Genomic DNA, 16,262 nt, shown 5'->3' on the forward strand with positions numbered 1-16,262 from the left:
GGGATCTAGTTCTGTGGGATCTAGATATATACTTCCATGCATTCATCCATCCATGTATGTATGTATGTATGTATGAATCTATCTATCTATCTATCTATCTATCTATCTACCTACCTACCTACCTACCTACCTTTAATGCTTTATTTTAATGTCTAGTCAGAATCTCCTTGGTAGGGAAGCTCAACTAAGGAGTTTCCCTCATTACCTTAATTGATGTGGGAAGACCCAGCCCAAATGAGAGTGACATCTTCTGGTAACAGCACACATAAAGGACATGTCGAGTGACAACTATTGACTTTTTATTTGCTTGGGTTTCTCTCTTGCCCACTTGGCCTTCCTTCTTGCTGACAAGTTGATTTACCCTGTTGCTGCAGCTGCTGATTCCTTAGCTGATCTCAGAACTAGTGTTTCTGAGCTTCCATCACTGACTGAGGACCACCATCTCGCTGTGAACTCTCAAGGAACCCTTTAGATTACCAGTACCAGCTTGAGACAACTGAGGCATCTAGCCCCTTGCACTGAGCAATTATGAAATTATCAACCTCTCTAGGGTGAGACAGCCTCTGACTGGCTACTCAGACTGCTGAGGCACCCAACTGCAAGGACCAAACACCCAATAGGTTTTCAGCCTCTCAGGTGTAAGACAACTGTTATTATTTTAATGTAAGCTGGTTTAATTGCTCACGAGCATAGATCACAAACACACACACACACACACACACACACACACACACACACACACACACACAGAATTTTTTTTCCTTTTCCCTGACAACCCTGACTAATTCAACCTCATATCAAAACATGATGCCATCTAGGGAGTGAAGCAGGATAGCTTGTCTTCAGGGTAAATTGGACCTACTGGACTCACAGATCTCAAAGTCCAAGAAAACCTAATGCATTTCAACCCAATGGAGCTCCATGCCTGTGCAACACCAGCCACCATCACAGATAAGTCACAGGGGTAGCATGTCTGATTCTTTTCAATCAGCGGCCATAGACGCCTATTACTTTCTGACTCAACATTGTAGCTGAAGTTTTCCTGGTCCTGCCTGGCCCACAGTCAGGACAAATCTCCCTCACCCACCAGTCCTGCAGCCACTTGGACCCAAGCAAACACACAGAGACTTACATTACTTATAAACTGTGTGGTCATGATAGGCTTCTTGCTATCTAGTTCTTATATCTTAAATTAACCCATTTCTATAAATCTATACCTTGCCATGTGGCTCGTGGCTTACCAGTATCTTTCATCATGCTTCTCATGGCAGTGGCAGCTGGCAGCTTCTCCTGACTCAGCCTTCCACTTCCCAGAATTCTCCTCTCTCTTAGTCCTGCCTATACTTCCTGCCTGGCTACTGACCAATCAGCACTTTATTTATTAACCAATCAGAGCAACACATTCACAGCATAGAGAACATCCCACAGCACAACATCTCTTTTAAAAGCTTGTCATGGGAAAGTGAAAGTGTTCAGATCCCTTGAGGGGAAGGGAACACAAACTGTAGTGCTTTGTCACTGTGGTTCCTCTGGTGCCCAGCTTAAGACCTGTCAGCAGATGCCCTGCCTCCTCTTTCCCTTGTTGTATCTCTTCTGTCTTATCCTATCTCAATGTGGCTGGACATCAGATTGGAAAAAGGGGGGCTGGTGCTGAAGATCTTCCCATCATCCTTCTCAACGCTGTTCTTGGTTTCAGATTACTGCAGTGGGCTCTGCTCCTAAGAGTCAGCCCACTGAAGAGAGAGGGAGGTCATTAGAGCTGTCCTCATTGTGTTTACCAACTCACAGATCTACCTTTGGCTGCCTACGGCCCTGGGAAGATTAACTCTTCTCCCTCCGAGTTACAGCTGCTTTTCTCTCCTCTCTTCTTCCTCAGTCCTGGCCACCACTCTCTCACCTTGTTCCTCTGGGTCCAAGAGTTGTAGTGGGTCTTTGTGGGACCCATGGCACTGCCTCCTGGGGTTTCTAGTCACCTCTGCATGCAGCCCTGTAATTACATCCTTTGTAAATGAGCTTTCCTTGAGTTACTCTTTTTCAGTGAGCCATCTGTTTCCCACTGGGACTCTGGTTAGGGCCCATTGAGGATTTTTTTTTTGTTTGTTTTTAATGTATGAGGGGTTTGTTTGTTTGTTTGACTAGGAAATGATTTGAGGTTGAGGCATCAACCGCTGAAGGTCTAAATCCTGCCCGGAGGAAGCTGGTGCTAGTCTAAGTGAGCCGGGAAGGCTTTGGCAGGAAGATAGAAGTTTTTACTCTGTGAATAAATTAGTACTGCCTGTGCAAAGTTCCCAGAGAGAAGCACAGGGGCGAGCCCTGGCCCTTGACCTCCCGCCTGCAGACACAGCCACTGTCCTATGGTCATCACCAACCTCAAAGAGTCCCAGTACCGGAACAACTCAACACAATCCTCTTCCTACTGTGTGTGTATATGGAGGCAGAGCAAGAAAGTGCTTGGGGGGGGGTGAAGTTGGGGTACAAAAGAGAACCCCTCAGATGACTATTGCTTCAGTCGAAGAATCTCAGTGACATACTGTGTCATACATCAGGGAGGTACAAAGACCAGGAGAGTGTTGCTTTTTGATCAATTGTCAAATCCAAATGTCATCAGTTCTAAGAAATTTGTCCTCATGTCCCAGATGGTCAGGACAATGGAAGATGCCAGCTGGAGTGGTCTTTTGGGCCCTTCTGTGAAGACCAGAAGGCTGATGAGATTGTGGACCACTCCTCACCTTAGCATGGATGAGGATTCAAAAGATGTCTCCCTTCATGTGTTTCCATGTTCCACAGGGCCAGACCTGGGCCCTTCTCAGTGCCTGCACTCACACCATTCACAGCCGGGAAGGAAGGGGGCCCTGTTCATGTGGCACCTTCACCAACATGGGTCACTGGTGAGTGCTCATTGCCCTCAAAACCAACCAAAGAATAGAAAAGTTTCTAAAGTACACACTGATTATACACACACACACACACACACACACACACACACACACACACACACACACACACACACGTGTGTGTACTTCCTGAAGAGATGGTAACCAATGGTAACACAGTGATGACTGAAAACACCAGAAATGTGTCCTATCAAGTTCTCAAGGTCAGAAGGAGAAAGTCAGCATCAACCTTCTAAGGCCAAGCTGCCTCATGCCAGCCTGGCTCTGAGAAAACTGGAAGCCATTCAGTGCTTCTCTCAGCACTGAAGCTTTGCAATAGCTTGGCTCCAGTCTCTGCTTATGTGGCCACACAGCCCTCCTCTTTTCTTTTTGTTTTTTTTGTTTTTTGAGACAGGGTTTCTCTGTGTAGCTTTGTGCCTTTCCTGGATCTCGCTCTGTAGACCAGGCTGGCCTCGAACTCGCAAAGATCCTCCTGGCTCTGCCTCCTGAGTGCTGGGATTAAAGGCATGCACCACCACCGCCCAGCTAGCCCTCCTCTTTTCTATATGTCAATTCTCCTTATAATGCCTTCTTAGAAAGATTCTGTGGTTACATTTACAGTCCTCCCAGATCTCCCAGAGCAAAATTTTCCTTCCTCAAGAGCCAAAACTTCTGCTAAGTCAGCCAGGTACAGTGACATTCACAGAGTGGAAATTAGAACCTGGTGGACTTAGGAAGCTACTGCCTCCCTACCCCCTCACTCCCAACCCCAATCCCATGTACACACATTCTCAGAACTTTTTAAACACTGTATGAATAACTAGAAATAGACACTGAATGTTAAGGGTATTTTTTACATAGGGATATACCCTCTATAAATACTGCCTTCTTCAACTGGGCTTCTCGGGGGACTTTCTCTGCTTTGCTTCAGGGACACTATGTCATGCCTTCTGTCCTCTGACACCTGTACACAGGCCAGGACATTGTAAAGCTCTCATGGACTTGGCGAAGCTCCCACTGCCTTTCATTTTTCAGGCTTTCTGATTCTTTCCCTTACTGGGGAAACTTGACTGTACAGTGGCCCTTAGAGTCCCTGCAGAGCTCACTTCCATGTTTCCTGCTAGAAGCTCCTGGTCTGAGCTCCATCTAGTGGGGTTCCATGTGGCTGCATCATGGTGCTGTCCTACCATCCTGATCCTGGGCCAGAAAAGCAATCTGAGAGAGGTGGAAAATTGGTCTCTGAGACCTCAGAGGGAGCAAGGCCCCGTCGACACGCAGTTGTGGACTCTCTAGCCTCAGGATTGCAGGAAAGCCCATGTTTGTTCTCTTAAGTCATCAAATCAACACTGTCATAGCAGCTCTTTGACACTGATACTGACCCTGGAAGGTGGGGTGACAGCTTGGCTGGCATGCTTGGGCCTCACAGGGGCAGCAGTCACCTTTGTTAGCTGGAGCTTTAGAAGTATCTCAGCCTGTGGTTCCCCAAGGTAGAGTCAAAGGAGGCTGTAGGCCCTATCTGTGTAGACATATATGTCCAGTGTCCACACTCAGCCGCTGGGGGAAGAGTGTCCTTGGGGAACCCATCATGATCATTCTCCGTATAGCCTGCAGGTTGGTTTTTCACACGGTTCTTTAGGTGGCTTCCCACATGGCTCCCCGTGCTGCTCTTTGCATAGTTCCCCATGTGGTTCTCCACATGTTTCTCCCCCTGGTTTTTCAGGTGTTTCTACATGAGTTTCTTCCCATGTTTCTCCATAAGGTTCTTCACATCCTCCTCTACACGACTCTCTACACTGTTCAAGCAAAACGCCTCTTGGCATGGCTTCTGATGAAAGAGAGGGATCTGCATAACTTGCATGCTTGTGGAAGTCCTTGCTCCAGGTTTGACTCTCCGGAAATGTGGCTCACGACCCAGGCTTGGCCCTGGTGTGGACCTGGCCTGGACAACAGTTGCATTCCTCCTCTGTGTTGGTTACTGTGCAGTGGCCGCAGTAATCATGCAAATCTTCTCTTCAGTCTTGCCTACCTGGCTGGACTGTGGGTTTTGGGGGTTGAAATCAGACCCTAACTGCTCTTTTAGTGTAGTTTGGGAAACTTTTTTATGTGTTTCAGTGCTTTATATCATTCATACTGTACTAAAATTTACATGCGCCTTTCTAAAAAAAATTGTCCTGTAAATTTTTGTAAGCTCCAGCTTATTTTATGATCCATAAACTTAGACAATATATTAAAATCTTGGAACAATTTAATATCAGCAGCAGATTATCTTTAAAAAAACACCCACACCTAATTCGTGGGTATTATAGAGACAGGCATATCAAGTATGTTAAAAGGTTTAATAGCTGTTAGTAAATTTTACTGCTGCTGTCAATAATTCCATAATATATTAGGCCAGTTAATAGGTCAATGGAACGTATTTATATCGTGCTATAAACTGTTTACCCAAGAACAAACTAATTTCTAATGATAATGAAACATGGAGTCAATAAATATTAATTTTAGCATTTCTAATTTAAATACAATTTTTCACATCTGCCATAAACGTTGGGCTGGCAGCATTAAAGCCTGCATTATTGGCCTTGTACACCAAGGACAAATGTGTGGAGAATGAACTGTGACAGTTGCCCTGCATAGCAATGCCTGTGAGTGAGGGAATCTTCAAGGCGTGTGATCCTTCACTTTGTTATTCAGTCTGGAAGCGTAGTGAGGCTGTCACCTGGAGTGTCTGTTCAGCCACTGACATGTCAATAAGTTTCTTCAAAATAAACCTTCTTAAAATTCATCCTTTAAAAACACCTTTGAAAAATCAGGGCAAGTTTTCCCATCTAATGTAGTTTGAGTTCCAAGGCTGCCTCATGTTCTTCACTTCGCAGGTCTTTTCTTCGGTCGCCTGGGAGTTCAGGGATTTAGATCAGTTGCCATGGAGTGCTCCCTGCCTTCCCCTTTTAGAACTCACACAAGTCTTGTCACAGTCTGCACCAGGTAGGACAAGGTAAGCTGACTAGAAGCCAAGCAGAACAGCTCCCAGGAGAACAGCCAGCAGGCCCTCAGATTGGTGGTTTTCTCATGGAAAGAACCACGGACAGGCTGTGCTTTTGTGCACTTGAGGCCTGAGGATGGTCTATGGTGCATCATTAGTAAAACAGTGACACTTGGAAAATGTGTGAAATGCTTTTGTTTTGTGTGGGAACTCCTTTGAAAGACCATACATAAATATGTGCACACATAAAAAAGAACATAAAGGTAGTCTTAGTCTTATCCGGTCTAAACGGTAAGGATGCCACTGCCTATCACTCCTTCGTGGACCAATGGATCTTCGCACAGCTCTTCACTGGGTGTAGCATCCCTCCACCCTTCCATCTCTCCATTCCCACACCCATCCCTACCACCCAATGCTCTACCCCTCCTTCCACCTAAGTATTCCTCCATCTACCTATCCCTCCACCTCTCTCCACGATCTTTCCCCAGTCCCTCTTTCCATCAATTCCAGTGTGACTTCACCCCCTCTCTTCACTCCTCCCTCCATCCATTTCTTTATCATCTCTCCTTATGTTTATCCCTGTCTCTCTCACCGTCTCCATCCCTCCACCAATCCTTCCCTACATTCATTTCTCCATCTGTTACCCACTCCCTGCCTCTGCTCCTCCCTCCTTCTCTCTCTGCATCCTTGCCTCCATCTGTCCCTATATTCATTTCTCCATCCACCTCATCCTTCCCTATATTCGTCCATCATTCCTCATGTCCGTCATTCCAACCTTCCTCCTGACTATCCATCCTTTCTCCCACCTACCCATTGCCTCTTCTTATTGCTAAGTACCCACTACTGTCAAGACTTCTGATCTGAGGTTTTTTTCCTTTTCCTTACTTATTCTCCTAATGTGACTTACTATTATGGACAGCATGGTGTTCTCCCACCATTTATAATCTGAGGTCCTTACCCTCAGTATCCCAGAATGACTTTGTTCAGAGAGAAGGCTTTTAAAGAAGTAATTCAAGTAAAATGCTGTCATTAGAGTGGTCCTAATCCAGTCACCAGTCACTAGGGTGTACTATTACAGAGCATCATAGCCTCCAAATGCCATGTGCATGTACACACACACACACACACACACACACACACACACACACACACACACCACAAAGTCCCTGTTAAGACACAGGAAACAGAAAGGACATATCATCTGCACACAGTGGGTGCATGGGGGAATAATAGACTTCTGATGCTGGACTTTCATCCTCTAGAACTCGAGAAAATAAATTGCTGCGAGACATTTGGGAGACAGGAGCTCTAGCAAACCAATGCTAGAGTCCTAATTCCTCATATTAAAATTCTGTCATCCTGTTTAGTGTGGTGGATCACACATGTAATCCCAGCACACATGAGGCTGAGGCAGGAGACTTATGGATTGAAGGCCAACCTGGGCTACATAGTATGCTCTAGACAAGCCTGGGCTACTCTCTTTCACATTCACACCTCTCTCGGGTTTTGAGGATTCACAGTGAGTATATTTTTTTATGTTTATAAGTGGAAACCAGGATTCCTAGCCTTGAATTTTTTTTTACAATGGGATGGGGGATGGATGATGTTTGTGGGGTGCTATTTTGTGCATTATTAGATGTAAAATTTCTACCCTCCACTCACTGGATACCAGTACAAATCCAGCCTGAACAAATCAAACATTGCCAAACACCATCCAGTGCCACCTAGGGTGGAGGTGGAGAACAGCTACTCTGCATCTGTATTGACCATATTCTCCTCCTGTCTGACTGTGAATGTGTGTCTATGTGTGTCTATGTGTATACATGTGTGGTGTGTGTGGTCCTGTATGTATGTGCATGCATGCATGCTTGCATGTGTGTATTTATGTGTGCATGTGTATACTTGTGTGGTGTGTGCGTTTGCATGGGTGTGCTCACCTGTACACATGGGTGGGGGCGTATGTTTGTGTGTTTTCCACAAAGATGCGATGTCACCCACCCACCTAACAGAAAAACGTCCAGAGCCGAGGGGCCTATGCAGCCAGTCGAGGTCAACATTTTTCAGTTGGCATTGCAGAACCATCAGGAAAGTCCTTTCTGTCACTAGGCACTAAAGACAGGGCCAACACCAGACCATGGGCAGGGTGAAAAGAAGCTGGTGGGCCCAACAGCCCCTAACAGGGCTGCAAACATCAGAGGAGCCACTGGCCCCATGACTCAGCAGCCCGAGGAGCAGTCCTGGCCTCTTTCTAAAGCAAGCTGTTCACACATTGCTCTCCTGCCCATCTCCTGGCCACTCCAAGGACAGTAACTGGCCCCAGGTTGTGGTGGGGGAGGTGCTCCTTTTCCCGACTGGGTCTCACACACAGCTGTCCAGCAGAGGCTCTCTGACTGTGGAGTTGGGTTTCTTGACTTCTGCCTGACTCTCCCTTGTTCTGGGCTTCCATGTGAGTATGGCAGAGAGAGGGTCTGGCCAGAATGCTGAAGAAGGCAGAGGACAAGGGCTACCTTTGTCCTTTTTGTGAGTCAGTGAGTGGACTACAAATTCCTAAAGTCTTTCTCTAAGACCCAAACCGCCAATGTTCAGGCTCTACAGCTTTCCCTGTCCGAGGCAGCCAGGCACAGGTGGAAATGGCCTCCCACTTCCAGGAAAACGGGCTTTCAGCTAAAGCTTTTGCCTGCACCGCCAGTGTCTGTGGGGACCCAGTCAGGAAGGCCCCTCCATGACTTTACTGAGGAGACCTGTAAGCTGATGACTGTCACCCTGTTCCACACAGGCTACCAGCAACTTTCATTTTATCTTTAATATTTAAACTGACACAGTTCTCCCAATTAATGCATTTTATTAAATATTAGGCTTTAGTAATCTAGTATTTTATTAATATATTTTAATATTTAATGCTAGCATTTTATATGAAGTCTCTTAGTTGTATTAATCTAGTAAATTTTGCCAATAAAATTAAATTATTTTCCTATTTTTACTTCTTGAGTAGAAAAGATTACAGGAAAGTAAAAATAATTGGATTTCTTTGGGGTAAGTGATGAGGAGATTTATTTCCCTCAAGATGAGTCTTTCCTTATCCTCTTCTAATTTCCTGACTCATGTAGATACCTCATGTGATCAAAATGTAAGCCAGAAGTGCAGGTGTGTGGGCACTTGCCAAGTGTTTTTCTACCAAAGCTTGGGTTTTTAGACTTGGAAAAGGCAATAGAGCAGTGGCTCTCAACCTTCCTAATGCTGTGACCCTTTAATACAGTGCCTCATGTTGTGGTGACGCCCAACCGTAAAATTATTTCATTGCTACTTCATAACTGTAATTTTGCTACTGTTATGAATAGTAATATAAATTTGTAATATGCAGGATATCTGAGATGTGACCCCCAAAGGAGTCATGACCCACAGTTCTCAACCCATAGGTTGAGAACTGCTGCCATAGAAAAAAGAATCTCTCTCTGCTGTACAACCATGAAGAACACAGTTGAACTCCCAGCACCTATGTAAAAGGCAAGGTGTGCTGATGCATGCTTGGAACCCCAATGCTGGGGATGCAGAGACAGGTGGATCTCTGGGGTTTGATGGTCAGCCAGTCTAGCTGAACAAGCAAGCCCCAATTTCCAGCATGAAGCCCAGTCTCAAAAACATGGCAGAATGCTCCCAAGAAATGTCCATCAAGATTGACCTGTGACCTCCATGCCCAAGCACATGCATACACACTCACCTGCATACACAGGAACACCACAACCACCCCCCCACACACACACACATGCACATATAAAGAAAAGGGAGACCCCATCATTCTACAAATAAGAGCTTCCTGTGTAGAAAAATCCATTTCCCTCCCAGGTCTCCCTACACACACACACACACACACACACACACACAGGTGACATGAATCTTTATTTCATCTGACTGCTCAATCAGCAGTTCATTCTTACAGCAGGATGGCATAGACGTATCACCCCCTCCCCTAGGGTGGCCAATGCCTTCTCTGCCCCCATAGAGTTTGATGTGCCGTATTTCTATCTTCTTCCTTTGGGAACCTTCACCTATGAGTGATACAGAGCTCTAGGCTCTGGGCATGGGGAAGTCAGCTATCTCAGCTGGATCTGGGCCTGCTGCAGATTATGCTGTCACAAGGCCCTGTCCCTGGGACCCCACCATTCCCTCTGTCCTCCACAATGCTCAGGGCCCTCCCTAGTCTGAACCTGGGGCATCAATCCTACTTCACCCGGGGTTATCCTATTTCGTCTGCTTCAAATTTTCCTTTCCCTGGGGACCACCTTCTTTTTCCTGGCCTTTCAAGCAGCCCCACCTCCAGGGATGTTTGAACTTGGCACCATCTAAGAATTTGTCACTAATGAAGACCCTCATGGGATAACACTTTGCAGTGCCCTGACAGTGACATGTCTCGGATTTCTAGAAGAATCTCATCCGGAACTGCCTGTGCCTCTGCTCCCACATCCTCCAGCATCTCAGACATGGCATCCTCCCCTGCACCTTCGGCTCTCTCTAGCCATCTTCTCTTCAGCTCTCGCTGCTCTGGGACCGGCCTCAGGCTTTGACTTTGGCCTCTTTAAAGACAGTACTGCGTGTCCTCTCTCTGCCTGCCCTTCCTCTCTGAATGCCCCATTTTTCTCCTGTTCCACGTCACTTCATTTTAAATTTGCTATTGTTTTAGTTAGTGAATCATAAAAAAAGATGAGGGCATTTAGTAACCGTATTTCGGCACCCCAAGTTGCTAATTTGTTGTGCCTTTGTCTCGTGCCCTTTTCTGTTGCACATGCATTTTCTTGTGTGTTGTTTTTGTCAGGCTTCATAATTTAATATTCCAAGCTGGCTTCTGTGAAGCAAACAAAGCTTAAATCTCAGGGCCCCCAACCTCCACGCAGCTTCTTCCTCCACCGGTGATTTTTATCCTCGTCGAGGCCACACAAGTTGCACGATCTTCAGGCCCCCAGGAACCTGGCTCTGCCCCGTTCCCATGATTCATGACTTTCCCACGGTCCTGAAAATGCTTTGTGCTCAGGATCTGGTAGATGGAGGGTTGGCCATGAGGGACAAATCAGTTCACTCCCTCAGTGTGGGACCTTCGGTGAGCCAATAGTTGGCCATTACAAATCACACAGCTAGCAGCATGTTTGCGCATTAATCTTGGTCCATGTTTCTTGTTATGCCCTCGGAGTGAGTTTCCAGGAGGAGACAGGAGAGCAGAGAGATGGTCACTGACAGACCCTTCCCCAGACTGACAGTGCCCTGGGCAGTAGGGTCTGTCCCAATTACCCCCTGCTTTAAAAGTAAGCATTCAAACATTCCCATCCTTTTGATAGGTGACAGATGGCATCTCTCCTCTTAGCACTTATTTGTAAGGCTGAGCTTTTGATCTTGGCTATCCTTATAAATTTCCAGGTTAACCTTGAGTGTTAACCTATTTAAATGATGTAACCGTTACTTACTGTTACTTAATAATTTCAATGACACATTCAAATCTTAAAATATCATACCAGACCTATGTGCTGGTCTGCCTTCAGAATATACTTTTTCAAGTTCAATGCATACTTTCTAAAAGATTTGGTTTTTTTTTATATTTAATTATGTATTTATGTGTGTGCCTACGTGTAAGTACATGCGTGTGAGGGTAGAGACTGTGCATCACCTGGGGCTTGGATTACAGGAACTCATGAGCCTCCCAGTGGGCACTGGAAACTGAACTGGCTGGAAACTGAACTTGTGTCTTCTGCAAGACCAGCAAGTGCCCTCAGCTGCGGCGCTGTCTCTCCAGCCACACGGCATATACTTTTACACATTTACTATTGGAGCGTTTTGACGTCAGAAGTTTTGAAAGCACTTATGGTTATTTTCTTGCAGTTATGACTTTGTTGTTTCTTTTTTCTCTTTTACTTAGAATGCTGTCCTGCATCCAGTTGCCAGATTGCATTGTTATTGTCTGGTTTTTATAGTTAGGGTGTTGTTTTGTGTCCGGTTTGTGTTTTAATAGGATGCTGGAGGTATAGGTAGGGTCTACATTTTTTCTACTTAGCTTACCAGTTGTCTTGGTGCTATTTATTAAATGGCCCACTGCTCCCTCCTGGGTTGGGAAAGACTCCTTCATCACACCTTAAGTGCCTGCACAGCTGAGACATGGCTGTGGAATGACCCTCTCTGTCCCACTGATGGAGCCATCTGTTCCTGGACACTGTTTTCATTACTGCAGATTTATTATGGACATTAATATGTGGGAGGGCAGGAGCTTACTCATTACTCTTATCTTGACAAATTTATTATTTTCTAAAATTTCTCATTTTCCTAAAACATTTTATTATGAGATATAATTCATGTATTAAAAATGCATGGAACCATAAATGTAGAACTTAACAAATTATCAAAAAGCAAACACCTATGTAAATACCATCCAAGTCAGAAACACTGGAGTCCCTGAGGGTCCTCACAGGCCTGCTCCCAGCTGCCCAGAGAGGGGGTTGCCATGCTGATTCAGTAGGGGCTCAGAAAAGCTGTATATATTCATGTCTGAATTCTAAAACTCTGCTCTATGATTTGCACTTTTTGACTTTAAGTGAATTTATATATAAATAGACTTTATGTAAAAAGACTTAAATGTTATTTTTAAGCCAGTTTTTAAATATTAATGTTGTTTTTAATCCTATATATATGTGTGTGTGTGTGTCTGTATGTGTGTGTCTGTGTGTCTGTGTGAGACTATATGCACATGAGTGCAGGTCCCCTGGAGACCAGAAGAGGGTGTTGTAGTCCCCTGGAGCTGGATTTATAGGCAGACAACAATACCTGAGTTAGATGCTGGGAACAAAACCTAAGTCCTCTGAGCTATCTCTCTAGCACCTTAGAATCTCTTTTGCATCTGGCCTTTTCTATTCAATGTTTTGTTTTCAAAGCCCAGCCATACCACAGAGTATTGTTTTTTGCTCAATCACTATGAAAAATATTCCAACGTATCAGCTCTCTCCATGCATCTCTTTATTCGCTACTGCTTAAATCTTGCATAGGCTGTGGCTTGAGGCTTGTACTCCAGTGGATTCCTGTACATGTCTGCCAGAGTACATGTACATACATGTTATTTCCAATACACTGGAGACTCTGTGCACCATGGTATTTCATGTTGATGCATCATGCAAAATAGCTTTGAATATATCTGACAGTTTACACTTCCACCATCAGCATGTACAAATTTCTATGTTAGAACATTCTTACCACTACATTGTGTCGACAATCTTTATCATTTCAGCCTTTCAGGTAGTCATGCTACAGCATCTCCTGTGGTTTTAATTGTCCACTCCCCATGAACAATAGCATTGAACACCTAGGTATGTCTATTAGCTATTCAGATCCCCTGCTTTAAGTGCGTGTTCATGTCTTGTGTCCATGTTCAGGCAGATTGTCTGTCTTCTTTGTGCAGATTGATAGAGACCGAGTCTTTTGCTAGCATGTAAGTCTCACCTCTGCTTTTTTTGTCTGATCCCTCATACTGTCGCTAACCCCTGCTGAACTTCCCTAGGTAGGAATTTAGTAGATAGATACCAACCACTCAGAACTCCCCATGAAGCCCAACACCGATGCTCTGCTGCTTCCCTGGGGTTCATGAACATTGCTTACATCTTCCTTGTGGCCTCATCGTAATCTAATGAGATTCATTGCATAGTTGTTTGTGTTTAAGCCTTCCTTATTTGATGGGAAATGTCTACCCCACGTGCTTAAAAAATCATACTGCAAAGGATACCTCACATTTTTATTTCATTTTATGAGGCTATATAAATGGGTGCTACCTGTCTACTAGCTTCATCTATAGAAAAGTTTGTGAGTCACTAATCAATGTATTAATTAGTTTGAAAATTCTTAGGCGACATTTCTATTGTAGCTGTTTATTTTAGCTTATTATCATTTTCAAATGGAACCTTTGTTTATTCCTTGCCAGTCAATATCTCTGCTTCCCCTGACTGTCTTGCAAAACTGCACTGTGGAGACCTTTTTGAAAATCCCAAAGAGGGACAGGCATTGCGGACATGCTGCTCTGTCGTTAATACTCACCCCTCCAGAGGAATGTTAGGATACATTTTTTTTCCCAAGCTAAATAAAGATGCCTGGGGATTTTAGTTGGGAGTTGCACTTTGGCACTGGTGTCCTATCAATCTTCATATCCAGAATGCAGGTTTTATACTTATTTATGTCTTTGGGGAAATATTAGAACACTTCCTTTTTATGGAACCCATACATTGCCTTTTGCTTTTGTCCCAGTCACCCATTTTGACTTTACTTTTGAAAGTGGGAGGGACGTCAACTCCTAAATATCTAGCTGCACTGCTCTGTTTGCTTCACGCATGCCTCCATTTGTATTGTCTCTTATGGCTGATTCTTTGGATGTGCTAAAACAATACACTATTTTAAGCAAATGTACCTATTTGTATTCTTTTTAAAATACCTTATCTGTTAATTTTGAGTGAGTTAGGACAAGTTAATTTCCAAACTTTGAAGTGATGATTTTGGCTTACACTATTTCCACATTTAGAAATGTTATGTTATCTTTTACTTATGTTTTATTAAAATTTTGTTTACATTTTATTGTAAATATAAAGCAACTTCATTATATCTTATTTAAATTTTTCTCTGTGACACTGTGCATAGACAATAGGTAATCTACTAAACACTGAATGGTCATTTGAAGCCAGGTGAACTCTTCACTTGTTGACTGCAAATTTGTGTCACACACACACACACACACATCTGAGCAGGCATGTACTTTGACAGGTACACTCCTCTTTGGAATCGTAACTCTGGCATCATATACCTATATGATATATAGGTATACATAGTAACAAAACTTTCTTTTGCTAATCAAAGCTTCTCCAGGCTCAACCTAGTGTTTATGTTTGACTTTCTGATGCCAGAGACAGTAGGTTAAACCCAAAGTCCATGGCTGTGGATTTCATTAAGTCATAGTCAATTCACAATTACTTTTCTTAATACAGCTTGATTTAATCTGCTCCTGAGATGCAGAATGATGACTCTTATTTCTTTTATGGTTGTTAAAAGTTTCATCAATATAAAATGTTCATTTCTTTGTTCTACTGAAATATTCTGCCTGGAATCCTACTCAGCCTGTTTTGAATGGTGCCAAAGTCTTCTTTCTGTCCTTTTAGCTTCTTGCTGCCCACTGACCATGCAGCGTACCATCTGGTAGAATGGGTGCATCAGCAGAGCTGACCAGTGTGTCATCTATATCTACTCCTCTGTAATGGTTTAGTAGAATAATCAGTCAGTCCCAGTCCTTGTCTCTGCGAATATGAATTCCCTTCACTTCTGTCCTCCAGCTTTTGCTTTGCTTTCCCTGTGGTGCTGGACCTGAACTTTAATCCCTTTGGTTAAGCGTTGTTTTCAAGGACCTGAACTGGCCGCACTGCAGTTGCCCCATAGTTATGTTGGGGGGGGGGGGTTGGCATGTAGATGCCAGCAGCCTGCAATGGACTGCAGCCTTATGACAGGAGTCAGTAACTAGGTCCCTCTCCAGAAGCCCTTTAGCACTAGCTGCTAGCACAGACCTCTAGCACCAGCTCCTCTCCATCCCCAGGTTGCTTCTGTACAACTGGGGAAAAGGGTCATTCATTTTTAATGTATCAGGCCAATGCAAGGTGAAAAAGCAAACTCTTGGAGAACCTCAGTTGCCTGACAGAGGAAGTCAAGCTCCTATAGCTTGCAGGACTCAAATTAGAGAAGGCAAAGTCCGGCTGGAACCCGAGTGTGATGCTGGTGGCTAGCTCCAGTGGGCATTACCACTGGCTCACTCTCCATCTAGCAGAGACATGTGGGCTGTGCTGTTCAACTGGGAAGAGCAGCCCAGCCCATGTCCATCACCCTCTCCACTACCTCAAGGTCCTAGAGACAATAATATCACAGTGAGAAGGATGGACCCTGAACTCTCATTCATACACCAGCCTGTGATAACAAAATGTTGGACTAAAGGTTCCCACTTCCTCACTCGAGTTATTTCATAAGTGTAGCCACAAGGAATAAATGAGTGGTCTCAAAAGGCTGGAAATCAACTCTCATCTCCTCGTCTGTCAAGTGGGCACTGCTGTCCTGTAGTCCTGGCACACTGGGTACATGGAAGGAGGGTGGGGGTGTTTTGTTCTTATTGCTTGGTTGGGTTGTATTTGTTTGGAGTAGTTTTGTTTGTTTGTTATTATTGTTGCTGCTGCTAGAGGTTGTGTGTGTGTGTGTGTGTGTGTGTGTGTGTGTGTGTGTGTTGGTAGTAGTTGATGATAGATGTCAACCTTGCTTTTGAACATGGACTTAGAAAAGGTCAACATTTGGGCTGACCTCAGACAAATGAGCCTTGCCATATGATCACTTGAGACACATTATTGCCAATAAGGAACTACTCA

This window comes from Peromyscus californicus, unplaced genomic scaffold (genome assembly GCF_007827085.1).
Source record: "Peromyscus californicus insignis strain IS unplaced genomic scaffold, ASM782708v3 Scaffold_4__1_contigs__length_199733344, whole genome shotgun sequence".
In the NCBI taxonomy this organism is placed as follows: Eukaryota; Metazoa; Chordata; class Mammalia; order Rodentia; family Cricetidae; genus Peromyscus; species Peromyscus californicus.